The sequence below is a fragment of the Aphelocoma coerulescens genome, chromosome 3 (assembly GCF_041296385.1).
Source record: "Aphelocoma coerulescens isolate FSJ_1873_10779 chromosome 3, UR_Acoe_1.0, whole genome shotgun sequence".
NCBI classification, from domain to species: Eukaryota; Metazoa; Chordata; class Aves; order Passeriformes; family Corvidae; genus Aphelocoma; species Aphelocoma coerulescens.
In genome coordinates this window covers 30,244,253-30,266,652 of record NC_091016.1, presented here as the reverse complement: position 1 = coordinate 30,266,652, position 22,400 = coordinate 30,244,253, and the positions used below count along the sequence as shown (strand labels likewise).

General features: G+C 41.9%; 1 long non-coding RNA gene across 2 annotated transcripts; it reads right to left on the bottom strand.

Moving 5' to 3' along the window:
- Positions 1 to 218: 218 nt before the first annotated feature.
- Positions 219 to 18,998, bottom strand: LOC138107193 (uncharacterized). Of its 2 annotated transcripts, XR_011149296.1 has the most exons (4): positions 18,894 to 18,998; positions 15,928 to 16,033; positions 10,107 to 10,265; positions 219 to 1,372 (listed from the first exon to the last, which is right to left on the bottom strand). It is a non-coding gene; the product is annotated as an uncharacterized lncRNA (long non-coding RNA). The 2 variants fall into 2 exon arrangements; XR_011149297.1 differs by lacking the exon at positions 15,928 to 16,033.
- Between the last annotated feature and the right edge of the window lie 3,402 nt (positions 18,999 to 22,400).

Sequence of the window (22,400 nt, the reverse complement as noted above, 5' to 3'; positions counted from 1 at the left end):
TTCTTCATTCAACACTCAAAATCATTCATGTTTGCTAAGTGGAATTAAAAGCCAGCTAGGAACAGATTACTGGTCCCCTGATATTAGCCTTTCTTCTTATACATTCCCTTGAAGACTTTCAGGTCTAATAATAACATTTTCCTGTGCTGGTCCTATTGACGCCTTGAAAATGATGACCCACTTCAAATGTAAATACCTGGTTTTATTTGCATGTTTATTCAAGGGAATTTGTATTGAATCACTTGGCTGTGACTGAAAACAGATGTCAAGAGACAAACAAGAAAGTTTAGGTGATTTTAGATGGTGGTTTAGGCCCAGCCCATGGCTGGACATGTCGTCAAAATTGTGCTTTCCCAGCAGGCTAACATCTCAGGCTCTCCAGTCTCCACCTGATCAATTGTTCTTGTTAAAATTAGATACAAAGACATGCATTGGCACTGGTGGTTGGGTTTTTTGGGTTTGTTTCTTTTTCTTCCTGCAGTCAGGATGACAACAAAGCCACAGGACATCTGTATTGAACATGAAACCAAACAAGAAGGACTGGGAAAGGAGCTGTTGTTGATTACCAGCTAGCAGGTTCTTATTTGCATCTATTATTTTAATGATGTTGAGATGTGCCTGAAGTGTTTAGGATGTGTTAGGGCACCAAGAGTGTTCCAAGGGTATCTTTTCAGCCGTTTCCAGTTAAGAAGTCCGTATTACTGAGTTGTGAGTCAGAAGAACCATTCAATCTTCCATCTTTGTCATTGTGCCAACACACAGGAAATGACCTCTTCCTAAAAGCTGAGCACCTGCAACTCTCATTAAGATCGGTCTAATGTCACCCATTGCTTTTCAGACTGCAAAAAGGGCCTCTTAAAATCTACCTGCTTCAAATTCCCTGAGGATTTATTGGCTCAGAACACAGATTACTTGTCTTGGTATCAGGGATTTCCTTTCTTTTGAACATGAACATAAAAACTCAAAGAAAGCCTAAACTCAAGTAACGTGAAAATATTGTGTTTGATTCCAACCCATATATTCAAAGTTACAGATGAATGTCTGACTTTAACTTGAAATGTGATGCCTTGAGTCTGCACATGATCTTGTGGCATATAAAATGTTTGGAAGCCTTTGAAAAAACGGAAATATTCTTGGCTTTGGTTGCACTCTTATTATTATGCTTTCTTTAATGCATTTGTAGTTGGCTCAATAGATCTCTGCATATATCAAACCTGGGTAGCAAGTTTCAGGACTCATGGAATCTGTGTTGTTCCTGGTTGTAATGGCAGCACACAGCTGAGTCTGTTGTGCACTTTACACACGTTGTGTCTTTAGGTGAGAGGGTCCACACACACCAATGGTATAGTCCAAAAGCTTGATCCAAATCTTCCTGAAACATACAGCATGGAAGTTTATTTCACTGACATGCAGAACTAAAAGTTTGAAACACTGAGCTCTCCTTTCTTAAGAGGTGAGCAGTAAATTACAGGCACCTGCAACTTTACACTAACCTGAAACTGCCCTACTTTTGCCCTTTTAAATTCAGACAAAACAATAAAATTTAATGTATACATGCACTTACTGCATTAAAATTAATGGCTTCATTTCCAGATTGATTACTGACCATGAGCTTAAATGAAATTAGTTCTCTTAAAAGATGACTAAGTACCCTTAGCAGTGAATACTGGTTTTTAGACATAGTTAAAATGCACCATAGAGGGAAATGAAATTTTCATGCTCAACATGCTCAAATGCTTTAGTGATCTCAGGGTTTTTTGATATGTTCTGACAAGAAATAATCTCTGAGCTCCATTCAACACCTCACTCAAGTCAAGGTTAAAAGGGAAAATATATCAGTCATCTTGAAAGGTTTAAATGTAATCCCTTCTAATGAATTTTTTTTTCCATTGCTGTATGTTCATTTATAACCCTATCAGAAGCCTTCTGTAAGAACACCTGAGCAACTTCAAACATGGCTTCTTTTAAAGAAGAGATCGTACATTCATCAAGCATGTTCAGCAATGTTCTCCCAGGGGTGACTTTTGTGTTATGAGAGTAAAACTTTTAAGCACATAATTAATTAGCAGTCAGAGCTAGCTGAATGTGAATGGGCATGAAGAGCTTGCAGACAGAACAAAGTCACATAGTTGCAGTCCCTGCAAACTTGCAGTTCTGTTCAGCCAGATGCTGCATGACTCCAGGAAGGATACAGTCCCTATCCCACAAGTATTGGAAGGAAAGTCTGTGCCATTCTGTGAAGTGATCTTCAAGGATTTTAAGCAATCCAGAAGCTGATGTTATTACCCATACGAATACTGATCAGGGGTTCACTCTTCAATCAGCTGACTTGAAAGGCATGGAATTGCTCCAAGGATGGAGTATGAATCAAGAGGAATTAGTGTGTTCTCAGATAAGGCTTTAATAGATGGGAAATGATATCTGAACTAGGAGATGACTGGAAAACATAGTGTGATCTCACTGGGACATCATAAGCTCTGAAGCCAAGGCTGGTCCCACTGAATGCTGTGTGTGCTCACAGCCCTGTTCAAAAGCTGGCAAAGTATTATCTCCACAGCTGGTCATGGTGGGCAGCTGAAGGATGATGGCAATGTTTTTGTGTGGGGACTGTTACACTTGCAGCACTTTCTACTGCAGTAATCTTTGCTCAGAGTTGCAGCCATTACACGTGCTTTTAACAGAGGAGCAAAGTTGTGAAGTGTGAGTTGTGTATCCAGCTTTGGAGATATATCAGGAATACAGGGGCTCTCCCTGAGTATCTTCTGTCTACCATATTGACAGACATACATGCAGGCTACATACTTGGCAATCAACATCTAGCAGCTTTTGCAAGCTTAGCTATGAACATCTGGAAAGTTGGCAGAACCAAGCTTGGGATTTGGATTACAGTTTTTTCACAAGGTGTGCAATTGTCCTGGCAAATAAAGCCCTTAAGCCCCATAAGGAGCTTTAGAGTATGCAATTACTTTAAAGGACGACCATTTAAAGGACACTGAAAGCCTCACAAACTTTTACAGCTTTTGTGGCAAGACCTTCTGACACTCTTAATTGCCAAACTCAATCCAATAATAACCATTTGTCTCCTGAGGGGAAAAATGCCCTGGTGGGTGTTTCTAATCCTACACATAGTTCAGCATCTGGGGATCTATAGGTGGAATAGTACAGGTATTTCCTTAATTCTTTCTATTAGTTACCTGTCAGGGAAAAAACCTAGTTGTATAGGTAACCCAATGTTCCCTTTCTTCTCTCCCTGAATATGAGCTCTGCAGTGCTGCCAGGGAACAGAAGCATCTTTATGTTATATTGCAACAATGGACCAAAGGACATACACCAGAATCTGATTACCATATGTGAGAAAGGCAGCCTTGTATCTAGGAGCCAGGGGGAAGAAGTCCTTCTGTAAGATGTTTTCTCATGGAAAAGATTTAAAAAATAATGCTGTTGAGCAGCTAATGCCATATTTACTTTCCTGCTTTTGTTTTAACACAGACTGTCTTACGTAAAAGGAGACTCCACCACACTCAGCCAGCACTTCTCGCCTGAGGCAATGAGCGTAGCAATTTCATCTATCAGTTACACCAAACCACAGCATGCTTTTCTAAGCTTAGCTTGATATTGTCTCTCAGTCTGCAGAATAACTCAGGGCAATGGAACAGTTACTGGCACTGTAAATGTTTTCAGACACTGAAGCTAGTAATACGCAACCTTATTTGAATCAAATTACCTCTTTAAGAGAGGCTGAAACCAGATGACTTCATATAATTCATTATGTTTAAGAAGGCAGCTTAGTGTGGCAAGTTAAAACCCATTAAATTGCTCTGTAGTTTTCTTGGCTGTGGCTGTTCTTCTTAAGTGAAAGTAATTAAACATAAATATTTACTAATATCCCAGGCTGTGAAACTCTATAGCAAGAGGAACAAGGAGAACCAACCCAGTGCTGGCTTTGTGCATTAATACCCCACGCTGGCTGAAACATGCTTGCTGGCTTTTCCACAAACAGGGCTGGATGATGTGGAGCTCTGATGGGGAAATTGGAAGCTGAGCAGATGAATTCATTTAAACAAGAGGAGGAAACCACTACTCGGATGTGATCTCTCTTTTATATGCAGGATTCATGCAATGGGCAGTAAGACATCACAAGTAAATTGGAATTTTCCCAGCTGATCCTGGACAAAGACCTGCTCCAAAAACCTTTTGTCAATGGAAAAAACTCCACCAAGCTGCATCAAGGCAGCATGTCTGTAAGCTCTGTGAATGAGCAGAGGTGAGCCCAGCCACTGAGGCAGCGATTCCTTCTCCTGCCGCAGCCGCCCTACTTCACTGCTGCTCTCCCCACCAGCACGAGCGTCGGTGGGGCCGCACAGAGAACCAACACCGGCAAATACCAACCAGGGCTGGCAGCCCCAGCTTAGCCCAAAGTTTCTGCAAGTCAAAAGGTCCCCCTTGCCAGGCTACTGTAAAGTTGGTGAGATGGCAGACACTAATAGAGGCAGCAAACTCTTGTTAGTCTGGATAATACAAATTCCCAATGTGTATGTTCTTGGGGGACCTGTTGGGACACCAACAAATGGGTCCAGAATGGCCCAGCTTGCCCAGTGAACATCTCAGAGTTAATACTCCATCTGAGACCTCTTCAGGTCTGACTTTTCAGAGCCAGGCATAGAGGATTTAGCCTTGAAATGGCACTCTCTACTCTCTCTTTATATCCCATCTGAAACTAAGGGGCCTCTTGGAACTTTTTAGAACTCAAAGGTAACACAATGAAGCAGACTGAAATTAGTTCCATTACTTATTGAAAGTTGATCTGTGGACAGATTTTTGCCCTTTCTGCACAGACTGGGCCCACTTCATGCTTATGTTATGACCTGTCTTCACCAGCATCTGATAGAATTTTCATAAAAGACCCAGGTCTTCCTACACTGTCAGAAAAGTATGAACCTGCTTAGCTTGAAGAAGATATCAATTGCTGACCCAGGAGCACTACTCCCAAAGTGAGGTACCTCACCTGGCACTGGGAAAAAGAGCAACAAAACCCTAAAGCAGGTGGTGATTAGGGTCAGCCTTATGCCCCATCCTCCCCCCTCTCCATCCGCGCTGCTTTCTCTCGCATGCGCGTGGCAGGACATGAGGGCAGTCGGTGCCTCACAGCATCAGGCTGGGCCAGCACAGCCTTTGCAGGGCAGGGAAGGCAGGAGGCCTTCCCAGCCCTGAGGGTGAGTACTGAACCCTCTGGCCCCAACACACCACTTCCATCACTCAATTTGTCTGCTTAAATACCCCAGGACCACAGTGGCACCCTTTAACTAAGGGCCAGTCAAGCAACATTATTAAAAATATCATGAAGATTTAAACCCAAGCAGCTCAGCTGGAACAGGTGTCAGGCAGAAGAAAGCTTGAATCATGTGGCAGGGGAGGTTTATTAGCACACTCTTAGGCTGAGCATTTACCCAGAAATCTTGTTGCTTCATGTTTACTACTGCTGATGCAGCTGTGCCTTTTAAGGTGAGTGAGGAACACGGAGTTGTTGCATTTGTGTTTGCCATCCACATCCACCTGGAAGGGACTGTGGAAGGTTTGCCTGGCAGGGTGTTCAGGATGTTCCTCTTCTCAGGCAGAGAAGAGAATTAGACCAAGAATAAAAAATTTGTGGAGTGACTTTTTTTGTGTCCTGTGAAGTAACAGCCCTGAAAACTCTTTCCCCTGCCCAGCAAGCAGATGTCCTATGAGGAGTGATGCAGCACTCTTTTACTCCTCCCTGCTGACCCCTCAGAAGACACACTATGAGGGTCCAGGTCACCCCTGAACCAGTGTTTCTTTACATCCCCTGCCAAGCAGGGTGGCAGTTCACACAAAGCATGCTCTTAAGGCACATGATGTATTTCAGTCATGGTTAAGTCCAAAACCCTCTGCCAAGAACAAGCTTGTTAAAAGCTGCTTTAGTCAAAAAGATGAAATACTAAGCTGCCTGCCTTTACAAGACAATCGCTCATAGGAGCTGAAATTCAGACATTTTCCTTTGGAATAAGCTGGCTGGGTCATTTCAGTCTTTTGCGGGTATAAAGCGCAAAGAAACTGCCAAAACAACTTTAAAAAAATGAGTTCTATACGTGGCTGGGAAGCAATCTGTATGTTCTGCTGGAAGAGGCTGGCCCACACATGCTGGGCGCATGCAGATCCAGGCCTTCCTCCTCCTTGTGCTGGAGTGCTGTGGGCCTTGGCTCCTGATGGGCAGAGCATCATTTAGCACAGGGCTCCTGTGCTCCTTGGCAGCACTGCAGCAGTGGCCTAATTTTTCTGCTAGTAAAGGCCAATGGTAAAAGGGAATATCTGACATTTGCTAAGGCTCTTGGGTATATAGGAAGAAAACCAGTTTAAACTGTATTTAGCGAAAAAACAAGCCCTTATCTAATTTGCAAGTCAGTCAGCCAGAGCATCTTCCAGCCCTATTACCCCAGGCTGAATTTTTGTCAGGTTTTCATCACCAGTTCAGTAGGATTTGATCAAACTGACACATGCAAGTCAAACTGCAAAAATAGTTCAGGTCCAAAAGTGATAATTCAGTAGATGGCATGCTTCCATCCAAATAAATACAAATAAATATATATCAAGAGCAGGCTTAGTGCTTTTATTTGAAATCTGGAAGGCAGCTTTCAAGTCTGAGAACACAGTCATCTCCTTTCAGCCTTTGGCACACAAAGGACTCCTGGAGTCTGAGATGCTTCATGGAACCATGGAATTTCAAAGGTTGGAAAAGACCTCCAAAATTGAGTCCAGCCCTTAATCCAGCACTGCTAAGTCCACCACTAAACCATGTCCCTAAGTGCAACATCTACATGTCTTTTACATTCCTTCAGAGATGATGACTCCACCATTTCCCTGGGCAGCCTGTTCCAATCACTGAAAACCCATTTGGTGAAGAAAATTTCCCTAATATCCAGCTTAAATCTCCCTGGCACAACTTGAGGCCATTTCCTCTGGTTCTATCACTTGTTACCTGGGAGAGGAGACTGACCCCCACCTTGCTACAGCAGAGTGTGGTATTGCTGAGCCAGTCCTGGCTGGCTGCGTGCTGGTGGCCCTGAGAGCATTGCCATGGCAGTGCTGGACAGAACAGAGATAAAATCTCTGCTAGGCCTGGGAAAGCATTCATGCTTTTATGGCCCAGGCAAATCTGGTTCCCAGTGCAGCCTAACAGAGAGTGAACTGCTTTTTTTTGCTCGTTTTCTTATCCAAAGGGTCTAACAAACCCACAGTAGATGTTGTAGCAAATCTGACGCCAGAAAATGCGATAATTTCTGTACCTTCAGGGATTCTTCTACAAATTTATCTTTTTATTCTAATTGCTGTGGGTATTTCAGTCCACAGTGTAATTCAACCAAGCAAATCAAGGAGAAAGCTGAAAAGGATAAAAGTTTCTTTCCATTGCATTTAATTGGGAGTTTCCCCACAACCTGTGTGGCAGTAATAGGCTTAGAGTCTTATTTGTACAGTAATGCTTGATTTCCTTGTTTCTCCCCTTCTTCCTTTCTCTTCCCATGGTGGCACATTATTGTTTCAAACCACTGATCTTTGCTGTGGTCTCTTGTTTCCCACAACTTGCATTGCTGGGATGTTTACTTCCTGGATTTAATTCTAATTTAGCTACTACACTAATCCTTAAATAAATCTTTTTCAGTTCAACTCTTTCCCTTAGCCCTATACACCAGTGTTTACACTAATTTAAATAGGCAGGATATTAGATTAAAGTTAATTGAGGGAGTCAACACACTAATCCAGTTTCTACAGGTTTGCACCCCTGAAGAAAATATTAAGGGCAGCCATATAAATTTCCATTTCTCATAGTCAGAGTGAGGGAGAATACATTTGGAGGGTAGTTAGGTTTTAGAACCCCAAGTAATAAGTTTCTCAAATAGTCAAACGTGTAATGTAAGACAACACAGGCAGTTAAGCTTAATTCTCTTGCTTTCCCACTCCAAGACTCAGGAAAGCTGTCTGAACATAGTTGGAGAAAATACAGGTTTCCATGACAGAAAAACACAACATATTATCCAAGTGTAACAATCCACACAGTACTTCCAAACAGTACAACTAAAAATAAAAAAAGAAAATAATTCTCAACAACTTGAATTAAATGCTTTGAATGTTATGTTTTTTAAAGATACAAGACTGAATTTTTAAAACAGCTCATCTAGTAGTTCAATTTCCAGCTGCCAAGTTATTTAGACTGTTAGTATAAACTTTCACCTATGACCATGCACACATATAATTTAAAGTACATAAGAATTTTTCTAAAAGCCACTAAACTAGTGTTTAGTGATATCTAAACAATAAAAACATCATCAGATTAATATAGAAAAAAACCCTCAAAACAACAACAAATACCACCACCGAAACATTTGAAAAAATTATGTTCCACAGGCTTTTTTCATCTGAAGATTAGCTGTGCTCTGTGTGGGCTGCAAGTTCTAGGTATTTTCTTGCACTGTGAGGGCACAGAAGACTATGACAAGGATATGGATGCTGGTGGGTATTTTTTCGTGGTTTAACTCTGGCACTGAGATAGCAGCTTCCTGTAATAATTTCATTATGTTCTGTATTGCACTGGTGCATAAGACTAACTCCAGCTGTGTATTTAATTTCTGTTTTTATGAGTTACAAGAAAACATAGCAATGGAAAGAGTACAGAGCTACACATAAAACACAGATCAATACCTGTGAAATGTCTCCTTTTGAAAAATGAAAATCCACTTTTGACTACAACAGCCTGGAGCTCCCAGAGCTGAGAGCCACATGGAGTCACACCCCTCTCCTTTTAAACTGCTACCACCTACCTTTCTTTCATGTCTCCCTGTAATGCTGACTTACACCAATTAATAATGTGACCCAGGGTGAAAGTCAGCAGTCAGTGTCAGGAAATCAAATTCTGAACTCCTATCAATCGCTTGCCCATAGCCCAGGCACATATTTATGTAATAAATCCACTCACTGTACTACATCAAATCCTGTTAAACCCCAAATGCTCTGGGGCAGAAGTCGTAGCTTTTCCCTGCCAGGTAGGTGTTTACGAGCCTGGTAGCACCAGAAGCGTTTCTGGAGCCCACAAACATAATTTAGCTGCAGTAATGTGAAATTACTGAGCCTGTCTCGTGCCGACATGTGTTACACGCAATTGTAAAAAGGGGAAAAAAGTTTAACAGCTTAGCCACAAAGGAATGTTTATATCTGATTACATTAATTGCTAATTTAATGGTAGTTAATCAGTGGTATGTAATACAAGCCGAGCAGCCCAATGGATTTATTGATGAATGGCATTTAAAGTTGTTGCTGGAAAACCAGTGCAGCAGTTGGATTACACAAGCAGGCACAGAGCCCTATCAAGCAGCAGTGCCTTTGCTAAAGGCAAAGTTCTGCTTCAGCCTACAGTGCTTCAAATCCTGAGTTACCCCAAACTCTCTGAATAATGGGGCAGCAAGAAAGCTCAGGCCCATTCCTGCACAGCACAGAGGAGATCCCCTGGGGTCAGTACCAGTGAGTGCCACACTGCTGAGGTGAGCTCTGAATTTCAGGGAAAAGCAGGGACCCTCCACAAGCCTGTGTGCTGCTCCTGCCTGCCTTCTACCACTGGGACAAACATCACCAGGCCTACAATTTGAACCCCCTTAAATACTGGAGTGGGATTTTTTTTCTGTGTTCCACACACAGCTATAGGTCCACAAGCTACAAGGAGCACACCTCTTCCCCACTGATGGCAGCAGGGGCTGAGAGATGGATGCAGCCCCAGTGCAAATGCAGCATCACCTCCCAGTGTGTGAGCCTGCCTGTTCCTGGGCTGAGGGGGTTCAGTTAGGGGCAAGGGAAAGAAAGGTACAGTTGCCTTATCCCCTCTGGCAAGTATTGGTTTGCCTGGATGCACACTCTTCAGCCCTCCAAACCTCACCCATACAGCTTCCACGTACCATGGAGCTCGTTTTCCTTAGCATGAAATATGAGCAAAGGGAGTCTGTGAAGCAGTGCTGGAAGCAGATTCTCATAGAGTGCATCTATGCCCAAGATTAAAAAGCAGGGAAAAACTTTTAAAGAAGATCAGACTGAAGGTTTTTACTCACAGAGGCTTCTTGGAGAGGCTGCTGCTCCCTGCTCTCCCCAGAGTGCTGCAGCATCCAGATATCCATCCTCAGCCTCCTGACCCTTTGGACAGCTGAAATCATCATGAATTTTTACTCCTGACTTGGTTGGGATGAGGCCAGCTGCCAAGTGAAAAGCATCTGTAAAGGAGTAAAAAGTTGGAAATTATGTCAGTTATTTATTAATGGGAGGCAGTTTACTGAATGCTGCCAAAATTTAAGAGCTTCTGTTTGTCTGCAAGCTTCAGTTCCTTCTTGTGCAACTGTCAGGAATATGTCCAACATTGCCTATTTCATGAGCAACCTCCTTTTATCATTTAACTGGAAGATTTCAAAGACACAAGATGGTGAGTTTTCAGACTATTAGCAATGACCACAAGAAGAGTAGGTAAAGAAAAGCTATTTTACTTGGAGAGATCTGCCAAATAAGGTGCCTTTTCACCCATCACTATAGTAATGGGGCATTGGAGGAAGGCATGCTTGAAACATAAAACCTCATCACAACCTTGATATTGTATTAAATTCATCCTGAGGGTATTACTGCAGGAAAAGCAGAAAAACTAGCATGGCAATAACTTCTTGCTCAGAATTAAGTGTAAGCCAACCCTGAGAGGAGACAGTCCATTAAATCATCTCTCAGCTCAAGGGGAGGCATGGGGAGCTCCAACAGGCTTCCAGTTCCTGATAGAAATAGTAAGTGATGCTAAACCAATTGCACCCTCCTGGAGCTATTTATTTATTTATTAATAAAATCTGGCTTAACATTATAACTCATGGAAATTCTGCATGCATCCTCACAAAACTCAGTTGCTGTTACCCTCCTTGGCAGCCCTGATGAGACTGGTGCATGTGGGACATGTGCACTTCCAAAGGACTGGGAGAGGCGGGATGAAAATCCCCTTCCTTCCTAGGCACTGAGAAGCCAGATACGTAATCCATCTACACATCTACGCTTCCTCTGTAATCAATAGCCCACAGATGAGGTGGGATGAGACCCTGGTCATGTGCTCTTTCCTTATTTCTGGATTTAGTTGGAAGAATCACCCATGGGAAACTCTCTTCACCAGCTGTTAAGGGCCCAGACCTGACTAGCAGGAGGTGACACCGTTCCCTTTTGGGTGGGTATCACTCAACCTTATGCCCTTTCTCATTGTGTTCTTCCTGAGGGCCACAGCTGGGAAAGCACACAGGCAGCCACAGGCCCCGAATCAAAAGGAAGTCAAAATTCATTTGGAGTTAAATGTCAAATGAGGACAAAACTGCTGAAGTGTGCAAAAAAATGCACATCAAGCTTGCATTTCCCAGAAATAAAGAGATATTTCTCATCTTCCAGGACCCACGCATACTCAGCACAGAATTAAGGTCCCCAGCAGCATTGGACAGTAAGCACCTCTCTTAACAAGTTTACTAGGACCAGCAAGATAAGCAAGTTAAGGATGAGCTTTCCCCATTGTCTTCCCCCCCAACTGGCAGCACCCTTCCTGGGAAAGTGCAGGAGCAGAGGGGGAATGTCATAGTGGTCTGTGGGGAGCTAGGGCTCAAGAAAGAGAAACACCAAATAATTTAGGTTGGAAAAGACCTTTAAGATCACCAAGTTCAACATCCTTAATTTTGGGTGAATCCCAGAGGGATGCACTCTGGCAGCTCACATCAGCAGAGCGTTGCTGAAAGCAGCAGGACATAAACCTACCTTGTCCCACAGCCTGACAGGACCCCACTGATCTGTAGCCAAGAAGCTTTTTAGTAGCATTGCCAATGTTTATCATTAACGTGAAGGGTACAAACAGCATTGCTCACCCAGGACAGGAGAACCGAGGTCTGTACATAGCTCTGTCAGAGCAGCCCATGAAGTCATTCGGAAGAGAAACATTCAAATTAAACATAGGAGGCTTTGCATTTGTGGAGCTGGAACCAGCTACACTGTGAGCTAAGTACACTGCAAACCTGTGTGTGCAACTGCACCGAGTGCTTACAAATGTGTGTTCTGTGACCCTGTAGATGGAGACGAACATCAACTGGGACCTTTTACTTTCTTCTTGGCTCTTCCCCTTCATTTGCCATTCTTGATGTGCTGATCTTATTCCCAGCACTGTATATTTTTGAAAAGAACACTAAAAAGTGATGGTGCTGGTCACTTCAGAGGCAAGAAGGAATACTCCATACCTAGGAGGGTTTGTCGCTTGCTGATTTCCAGAGCTGATTTTCTATTTCTTTCCAGCTCTGCACATACAAAAAGCAGCAGTGCTAGGCACAGACCATGCTGTGGAATTTGCTGCTGGTCCGGTATAAACAGCCTGTCCTGTGTATTGACCTAATGTAAACAGCCAGTAGCCTGTATAAACAACCAGCAGTTGAGCTCAGGCTAAATGAAACCCCAAAGTATGTTTGAGCAGCAAGAAATCAAATGTTAATACATATATTTCCAACTTGCAAGCTGTTGTTCTCTGGTTTCCAGAGAGAATTATCTTTTTTGAAAATTTCTTGGAAGTTTGGCATTGTGTTGTTTGTTTCTCCAGAAAACAGGGTTACCAGGAGGACATTGCTGCTGTCCCACAGTCTTGTGCCCTTGGCTGAGCTTCTCTGAAAATGGGGCTGCCAGGGGATGAAGAAACACAGCAACACCAGACAAAGGAGACTCAGAGGGAGCAGATACAACCCCAACATCCCAAAGGAAATTCTGCAAATTTCAGAACTTCCCCTTGGAAAAAACTAAAACAAAATTATTTGTTAGACCATATTTGCATACATGAGTATCCATATAGTCATCTTGAAGAGCAAGACCGTTGAAAAGTTGTCTTATTTCTGAGAAAACTCCTCTTTCTTCAGGGTAAAAATTTATCAGAAAGCAGCATCCATTCCAGAATTACGCCCACTTTTTTTTTACCTCATTTGAGAGGCAGCTCTCTTTGAAAATCCAAACCATTCTTGCAGACATGTAGGAAATACTCTTCAAAATTCAATTCAGAGATTAACCTTTACTGTAAATTTGACCACATGAGTATTTTGCTGCTTTTCTCAGACGGAAATATTGGACTGAGCTGAAATGAAACGGAAAGGGTGAAAGAGAAGGGAGGGGGTGAAAAGGGTAAACAGATAGAGCGGAAAGGGGGACCCTCATATAGATACACTTAGTAACGGCAGGGCAAAAAAAAATAAATAGGTGCAGTTATTTCGTGTGGCTGAGAGAAACTACAGAAAGAAAGCAAGCCTTTTATCTTGAAATAATCCATCTGACTTCAGCCCACCTTGGCAGATAGCTGTTTGCTCTCCAAGGAGAAAGGAACCAGATGGTTCTCATATTTCTAATGGCTGCGTATCTACATGACAAACACCATCTCGGAGGCTAGCAGTAAGTGCTGGAAGCTTCATCGTGTGTGAGAGGAGCAAATGATTAAGAGAACATCAAAACTTTCCCATTTTTTTTCCCCTTCTGTGTTTTTTGGGGGGGTTTTGTTGCTTAGTTGTTTTTTCCCCCCTCCCCTAAACTAGTCCAGAATGGGAAACGGCCTCCCAGCAAGGGCTGCACATCAGACACCCAGGCTGAATCTGCACCTTCATGGAGTGGATGGTGGACTCTGGTTTTATGTCATTTAGCACTTTTCACCAACTGGATTCATTGCAAATGTACAGAGATGGTCCAAAAACAAGCAGTCTGCTGCAACCATGTCTCTTGCAAGACTGTTGACTTTTTGCATCCATACCAAGAGCAAAAAGTCAAACAGAACTCAGCCTGAGGTGAACCCTGCTGGGCCATAATGCATTAGGTTTCTGTACTGCTGAACCATGTAATGAATCCCAGGGTTGGTGCTAATGCAAAACTAGTGGCGATGTGCTAAATGGTTTAACTGCTCATAAAATGGTGACTAGCCACCTGTCCAGCTTTTATTGGGCAGGGGAAGTTTAGCACTAGTAATAAAACCATACATATTAAGTTACTGTGGCTAGCTCTAAACAAGAGCAGAAAATAAAATTAAAAATTAATTAAAATAATTATGTTACAAATAAGGTGTCAGAATGGCAAGCAGGCTGGTGCCTTCCCTTTACTGTCCTGATGGACACAGGTTCTCGTTTAGAGGGTCTCACAGCAAATATGACACCACACTACTTTAAAGCTATCTTGAGCTCTGTTTAACTATTCATGGGAATTAATTAGAGTGAACATTAAGAATCCACTTAACCTGAAGCCCATCAGAGTAGCTGCACCATTCCCCCTTGCTTGGTATAGTAACTGTATTTTCATTACAATAATAAGATTTTGCCTCAAATTGCTGTGATGTGTGAAATAAATGCTCTATGTGGCTTTTGGGAATGGAAACCTATGTCCATCCTACTTTATTTACATTTTCACAAAACAAAACAAAAGAAGTACTCTAAAAATAAACTTACTTGAATATTAACAGGAAGGGAAAAAATTGCCTTTGCAAGTATCACGGGCAGAATGATTACTGCCCAAATGAGACTTAGAAATAATAAACTAAATTGAAATCTTACACTAACTAACCAGGGCATAACCACTTATCTTTAGCCAGTAGTAAATCTCAGCTCCTTGAAGACTCTGCAGGAGGTGTATAAATTCATATCTGTTAATTACAGCTGCTTCCTATTTCCTCTATAGCAGTAAAAACAGCGAGCTACTGCACAACAGTAATGATGAGGTTCACCTGAGCAGAGGTATGCTCCTAGTAGGTCACACTTGCAAAAGAATTTAGAAAGGCTCATCAAGGACATCACTCTGAGGAGAATCTGAGTATCTACAAGATTTGCCAACAATAATAGTATCTCGTGTGGGTGTGTGTGTATATATAAATATATACATATACACACACTTACTTAGACTGTTCTTTGTCCTTATACAATTTTTTCACATTACTAACACGGCATTTGATAAGGACTTTGCCAAAGACCTCCCAAACTTGGGAGGGGAGCAAGCAAGTGATGATCTTTCACTCTTTTTTTTTACAGGTCACTGTGGCCACCGTCACCACTATGCTGTGGTTGTTCCCTGTCACAGGCAATATGCCACTCCCTGCAGCTTCTGTAGGAATGGGCAGTCCAGTGCCAGCCAGGCTGGGCATCCTGGGCACTAACACCCCAAACTGGCACTGCAGATTGTTGCTTGCAAGCATGACAGAGCTGCTTAAAACTGATTTTATAATATTCTTCATTTCATGGCAAGGGATTTTTTTAACCCAGAATTCCCAAAGGGAGTTTTCAGCAGCATCTTGAATTTGAAATAAATGGATACAGAAGTGATACAGCTATTTTAAAAGAGGTTACTGGTGTTCTAATTATAATTTGTTTAAAGGATGAGGGTACCATTAAGGAACTTTTCTATTATAGGAGCACAGATTTCAGCCATGTGCAACAGTCTTCAAGGTTTTCTGCGGATGAATCAAGTCCTTCTGAATGTCTCAGATGAGCAGGGCTACAGATAAACATATGTTGGATCAAGCTAATTGTGCAACCGAAAAATTTTGAGTAATAAGCATGGAATTACCTACTTTTACTCCTCATGCGTTATAGAAAGTCAGCATGACACTGTTTCCAAGTTTTAAACCAGGGGTAGCCTTTGGGGATTATTTCAACCTGTAGACACAGTTGTCTTCCCACAGAGCCCAAGAGCTCTGAGGTGCAGGGCCCCAGGATGCAGGAGCAAGAGTTTGATCCCAAACCTCTTTGCAGCACAGGTGTGGCCCCTGCACAGGGCAACAAATTAGCACAAAAAAGAAATTACTGTGGGTAAAGATAATCTTGCCACCAGCTTCTTGGGGTTGTACGTGGGTTACTGAATCTCAGTTCTCACCTCAGGAGGAGCAGTATTTTGGCCTGACCAAACAGAGACATGAAGGCCAGTCTGTCCAAGCTCACTGCAGGTTTGGGTGATGGTAGGTCTCAGGTGTCCTTGGGATCTGACAACACATGCACAACCCTAGTCATACTCAAATTCAATAAATTTAAAAATTAAAAATATTGCAACGATTAAGGAGTGCATTCCACTATAAATGCAGGGGGATGAAGATTTTCATTTCCATCTTTGCAATCAGCTTTGTGGTTCTTTGCATTTGTCATTCCAACAGCTTTAGTGTGATGGATGTGCAGCAGAATGTAATGTAAAAGGAGAAGCTAAGTAATGGGAAATCAAGAATAACTGAAATTAAAGCTTGACTAGAAAAGCAAAACTTCCATAATTAAGCTCATTTCAGTATGATGGATGTTTTTGATTTGCACAGACATCTCTGTGAGCATACATCTGGGTAATACCAAACTACTGTCCAGGAAACATGTCAAATGCTTTAGATTAGGGATTATATTTTTAGTCTTCCCTTAGTTCCCTTGTTATACATATCATTTCAAGGCAATTGATTTGCCAGTTGCCATAAACCCTGTTTAAATATTCTCCATGTCTAACAATATTACCAAAGGGAAGCTGAGCACTGAAAACCACCCTGGCCCAGTGTGACCTTTTTTCCCTGGAGCGCCTGTAAAAAGCTGCTCTCACAGCAGCAGCACCTGGCTCTGTAGTGGACTTTGCCAGAACAGTTGGATTTTTAACAATCCAAACAGTTCAGATCTGGTCATGTACATATTGTTTCAGAGGTTTCAATGACAGATCCAAATCTTGAAACTCTATACTGAACATGATGCTTATCATATGGCAAAGGAGTAGAGACTTGTTTATTATTAATAGCAGCCCATATAAACACAAGCCAAGTCCAGTCAGAGATGTTGCTCCCTACCTAGCATTGCTGTAGATTACCTTTGCCTGCTGCTTTTTACATTATCATTATTCATAGTCCTTCATTTCTCTCGGTTGTGAATGACAGACAGCAACAGACAATGCACAAGGGTTTGGAGTGTGGACTTTAAAACATGTGGGAAGCATAGAAATGATATATCTGTGGATACTCCCTCAGAGGTCTCAGCTCTAACACCACAAGGAGACACTCCAGGCAGTGTGTCCTTTCTGGCAAGGAGGCTGAGGGAGGCAGAGATAGAGCTGCAGGCTTGCACTTTTGGAGTCTTGGCAGGTTTTCGCTTGGCAGACACTCAGGGCATCAGTACAAGTCTGGCCAGTGTTACCTGCCTGGATGATCTTCTGCCTTCAGTGCATGGAAATAAAGATATATTTTGATCTAAAGATACACATGCATATGTGTTTATACATACATGTACATATGATAAATCCATGGGTTTCCTTCTGGATAAAATATTGGTTTTCAAGCCTAGGCTTGACCCTTTTAATAGGCCCTCTCCTTCATTCTCTGAGAGCCCAACAACTCCTCTGAAACATTTTTCTTCAAGGGAAGGCATCTGAACATGTACATATTTATGTCTCTCAATATGTATATATATAAATCTCTCTGTGTCTCTCTCCATATAAATATATTTAAATTGTCTGAAGTGCTTACTGTCAGCTCTTTAGCTGATGTGCACCTCCAACAGAGATGGTGGAAATAAATTGATAATATCTCATAAGGATCAGATCATTATATACGGAGCTACAAATTCATCCTACTGAATTTTATTTTATAGGCCACCTATCACCTAATGATGATATATCTGAATAGATATAAAGCTTTGAGATAGTAAGGTTAAGCTACCACACTGAGGAATGCAGTATAAATCTCGATGGGTAGAAAAAACAGTCAGATTAGTGATGTTTTACATCTTGTGGAAGACAGAAAAATACACAACAGTAACTTCTAAAAAAAGCTGTATGAAGTTCCAGGTTCAAAAACTGTCACTCTTGCTCAATTGCCTGTCTTCTTTGAGCCTTTCTACTTATAAATGTTATTGTTGTGTTTGTCTTCATACTTTTGAGAATATCCTTTAAGAGGTCAGTGTGTTCATAAGATATTAACACAGTGTGTTTAAAAACGTTTTATATTCTGCTATCCATAGGAATAGGTTCTTTTGACAGGTAATCATTTCAACCAAAGCAGATAAACTAGAATTTTCAGAGCTGGCAAGATGCATCAAAAACCTGGATGTTTTAGGAGACAGGCTCAGTGAATATTTTGTACCTTAAATTTCCTTTTATTTATAGCCTGTTATTTGATTACACTGTTGGATACCAATTATACCAAAAGTTAATGAGCTGTGTAATATCCCATAAAACAACAATCTCATGCAAAATATGTTAGTAAAGGAAACTATAATTGGTGGGAAAAGTTTTTTTTTCGCCTTTTTTCCCTAAAATAAATGAAAGGAAATGATTTCAAAGCACTTTTTTGAAATAATGCATAGTTAATAATTGACTATGCAAAACTGCTCAGCATGAGGTAGATTCTCTAAGGAATGGTAGAGTGAGGAGGAAAAAATCCTCAAAGCTAAACAGTGAATTACATGCAGCAAAAGTTGTGGCTGGGGCTCCAAGGACCCTTCCAGGAAGAGTGGGAAGCTGTGTAGAAATGCTTTCCCCTTTCTCCCATGACTTTTCAGGCAGCAGGTCTCTAACAGCTGCAGCTCCTTCCTTCCTCTGAAAAGGAGCTACCATCTTCCCTACATGAGAGATTCAGACTGGAGTCCCTGTGGCTGCTGCAAGACATGCTTTTGTCATGCCCAAGGTGAAATGAAGTACATCTGGGATTTTGTTTCCCCAGACTTCCTCCTGCCATGGGTGGCTCTGCACCTGCTGCCTGGCACTGGGGAGTACATGTCATGGGCAGCACCTGCACCCTGGCCCAGCAGCACTGCAAACAGCCTGCTCAACATTTATTCAGAACACCTTACTCTGTATCTGGACATTTCTAAGGTAGTAAATTCTACCTGTCATTGCTGCAGAGAAAAATCACCAGCTTTCTTCTCCAGATGACTTATGGGAAGAAGCTTGAGCTGAGGATGCTCAGACGAACAGAATGCCCAGGCTAGAGAAAAGATAGTTTTTCCCATTCAAATGGCCCAGACCAAAATATTCTCTCAAACACCTAATTACTCTTATTAAGGTAACATTTTGATTTGAAACATCTGCAGGTTCTTGAGACCTGACTGAACCTGACATTCTCAACCTTTGGCAACCGTGTTACACCTGGCATGCATTTGTGCATACGTGTGCCTTGGGGGAGAGGCAAGGAAGGGCTGAGTGCATCCTGGTACAATGGGATCCTTCTCCAAACTCCTGCTGGGTATAGAGTACCAGCAATATCCCAGTCCCTTTGTTTGTGACAATCCTGATGTCCACACAGAGCAGGACTCGCTCCACGGGTTTGAAGAATCCATGTTATACTTCCAAAAGGATTTCCACAGAGATAATTTCTTCCCTTTTACCCAAAAGAGGCTACTGCCTCCCTTTATCTCTGCTGGGTGACAAATCCAGGCTGAAACCCATCTGGCTGCTGCAAAACCAGATTCCTGCATTTCCTTCCAGAACAAATCAGGAAATCAGGTATCTACCAGCTTTCTCCTTTTCCAAGATCATGAAGGTTTTGATTACAATAAAAAAAAAAAGAAACCAAAAAACTGTCCCCCCAAACCCCATCCTCAAAAAAACCCTACGAAAACAACAAAAACAATTAAACAACCCAAACAAAAAAAAAACCTATAAATTAACAGCAAAAAGATATTATAACACAATGATAATTAAAAGCCCTACGAAATAAAGGCATTTCTGAATAACTATGTTCTTCTCTGGTTACCATAAAGGCATACCTATGGCTAAGTCTTTGTACAAAAATCCTTGAGGAGGAAAAGATATATTCTCAACAAAATAAAATGTTGTCAGCTCTTTAAGCTTTAGTGGGAACTGAAAACGTCAAGCTTATATCTGTTAGGCATTATTTAAATTGAAATATGGACCTTCCTCAGTCTTCAAAGTACTGCACTTCAGGTGATAATGATGGATTAATGTTGAGAGAAAACGACCTAGCAGCCTGTTAGTTACTTTTTTCAATTGAATGGGAGCGCACCAAATTTTTCATCCATCTGCCAATTGGAGACAGCTGAGAAATGCCGACTGTGCTCTGCTACAGGGTTTGTACATAAATACTCACTGATGAGCACATTAAAATATGGGAAAGCAGAGGAATAGTTTGTTTGAATTCTGCTGCATTTAGTCTTGTGTTCAACCAGCTATATATTTCTAAACAGTGAGGGTTTACAAGTTCAAAGAGCTGCCCCCTTCACAGTCAAGTTTCTTATAAGTTTCTTATAACATCACACAAATTCATTTTACAAGGCAACTCTGTTACTCCAAGATTAATTCAGTGCCCTTTAAACTGTGGGAGTTGTATTCAAATGTGGTTTAGATTAAAGTGATTTAGCATTATTCCAACATCCAGCAACATGAATGTATGTTTTCAATGGATGAATCTGAAATCAGCTGTTCTGCATTGTTAAGCCTCCTACAACAAGCTGTTTGGATTGCTGGCTGCTCAGCACCCCAAAGGGACAGATTAATCTCTGAACTCTGTGGCTGACTCATATTTAGAGTTCTCAAGCGTCTGCTGCTCATCTGGGCAGCCCTCAGACAAATAAGACAATTTACAGGAACCAATAACAAGCAATTCCAGACACTGGTGAATTGGAGGTAACTCTGGCCCTAGGCAGATGCAGAGACCATAGCTGCACCTTTTGCTTTCTAAAACCCACACTTGAGGCTGGGGAGTCATCCTCCCTGAGCAGGAAAGTGTCATCTGGAGTATGAAGGACACACACTCTCACCAAAGTTGTGAGGATTTTGCCTGAACCATGGCATGTGCCAGGCAGTCCAGCATGATGCTGGGAAGAGCACATTCACTGGAAGTGTAGAAAAGAGCCAATGAATGCACGCTGTGAGACACCCCAGCAGCAGCAGCAAGAACAGAGGTACAACAGCAAACCCTTCATAACATCGTTAGTCATAAGTAATAAAGTAGGAACAAAAGTCCCCTTTCATTCTGAAGGGAACAGTTAGCTTTTCCACTTCAGAGACCAGAGAGAGATGACTTTTGTTACCTGGAGCACTGAAATGTGCAGGAAATGGGGCTCTGTGGATCACTCAGGCATTAAGCCTGTGAACCTGAGATCTCTTCCAGAGAGACAAGTAAAAAGCATGAGAAAATAAATGTAATTCAATAATTCTCCAGAAGAGAAAAGCTTTGCCTCTGCTTGTCAGTGAAACCCAACAGTAATGGCAGGTGCATGAAAAGCAAATTCATGAATAAAGGAGAAGCAGGGACACCTTACTGACATATTTGGGTCAAAATGTGAGAGGGAGTCCTCTAGATAATTGGCAAACAAATTAACCGGCCTGTTGATAAAGAAGTGGCTTGAATTCAAGGAGGTTGTTGTTTCAAATCATATTACCTATTATCATTTTCTGCTTAAAAGAATTTGTATTTAGTAGTGCAAACGTGCACCACACAGTTACTTACTGCAGTCCCTGTGAGTAGGAATGCATCAGTTTGAGAACTCCAAGGAAGAGCATCTTTCCTGGAGGTGAGAGTAAGGGGTTTCCCATGGGTAAGTCAGCAATTGCACTGCTCTTCTTCTGAACCTGAGGCTTTACAAAGGTTTGCTCACTGCAGACATGGGACATGGGACAAGGCTGATGCAGTCAGACCAAGGTGCTGGTGGCTCTGATGCAGCCTGCAATGGAATTCAGAGGCAAGATACCTGGTTGTCAAAGCAGGTGGAGATGTGCTCCAGTATTCAATGCAAGGATTCCTTCTGTAGTCCTTGTTAAGCCTTTTAATGATCCTGTTAATAATTAATGGAAAACAAGTTTCTAGCGAATAATATAGAATCAGTAGAAAAAAAACGGAGCAATAAACATGAATTATCACACAGAGGGGGAAGTTTGGTACCCTGTCCTTTACTGTGATTTTTCCCAAATGATTTTTTTTCATGCACAATGAGTGATTTCAAATCAAGCTAAGGGGAAAATATCCAAGCCATAGACAAGACTCCCAGAATCTCTTTTTGATTTCTCACATGTTTCTTGAAAGAGACTTTCAAATTCTAATAACCAACTGTTAGTAAGAAAGGCAGGATAAGGAGTGGGCAGGAATATTTGCAGATTATGGAATTTCTTTGGGGTGGTGAAAATCATATCTCACATCCCTGAATATATGCATAGGATATGCTATAGTCCTTTAAGCTGACTTGTACCCATGCTGAGACTCCTGCTACATCCAGTTACAGCAAAGAGATCCTAGGGTTCCTGTCCTCCATGCTCCAGGACACCACAGCCTCATATTTCATGGTTTTAGAGAAGAGTTGGAGATTGGAAAGGTAAGAGTATAAGGCCACCAAGCTGAATATGGGCTTTTACTAGGCAGAGGGGAGGTCACTGTATCC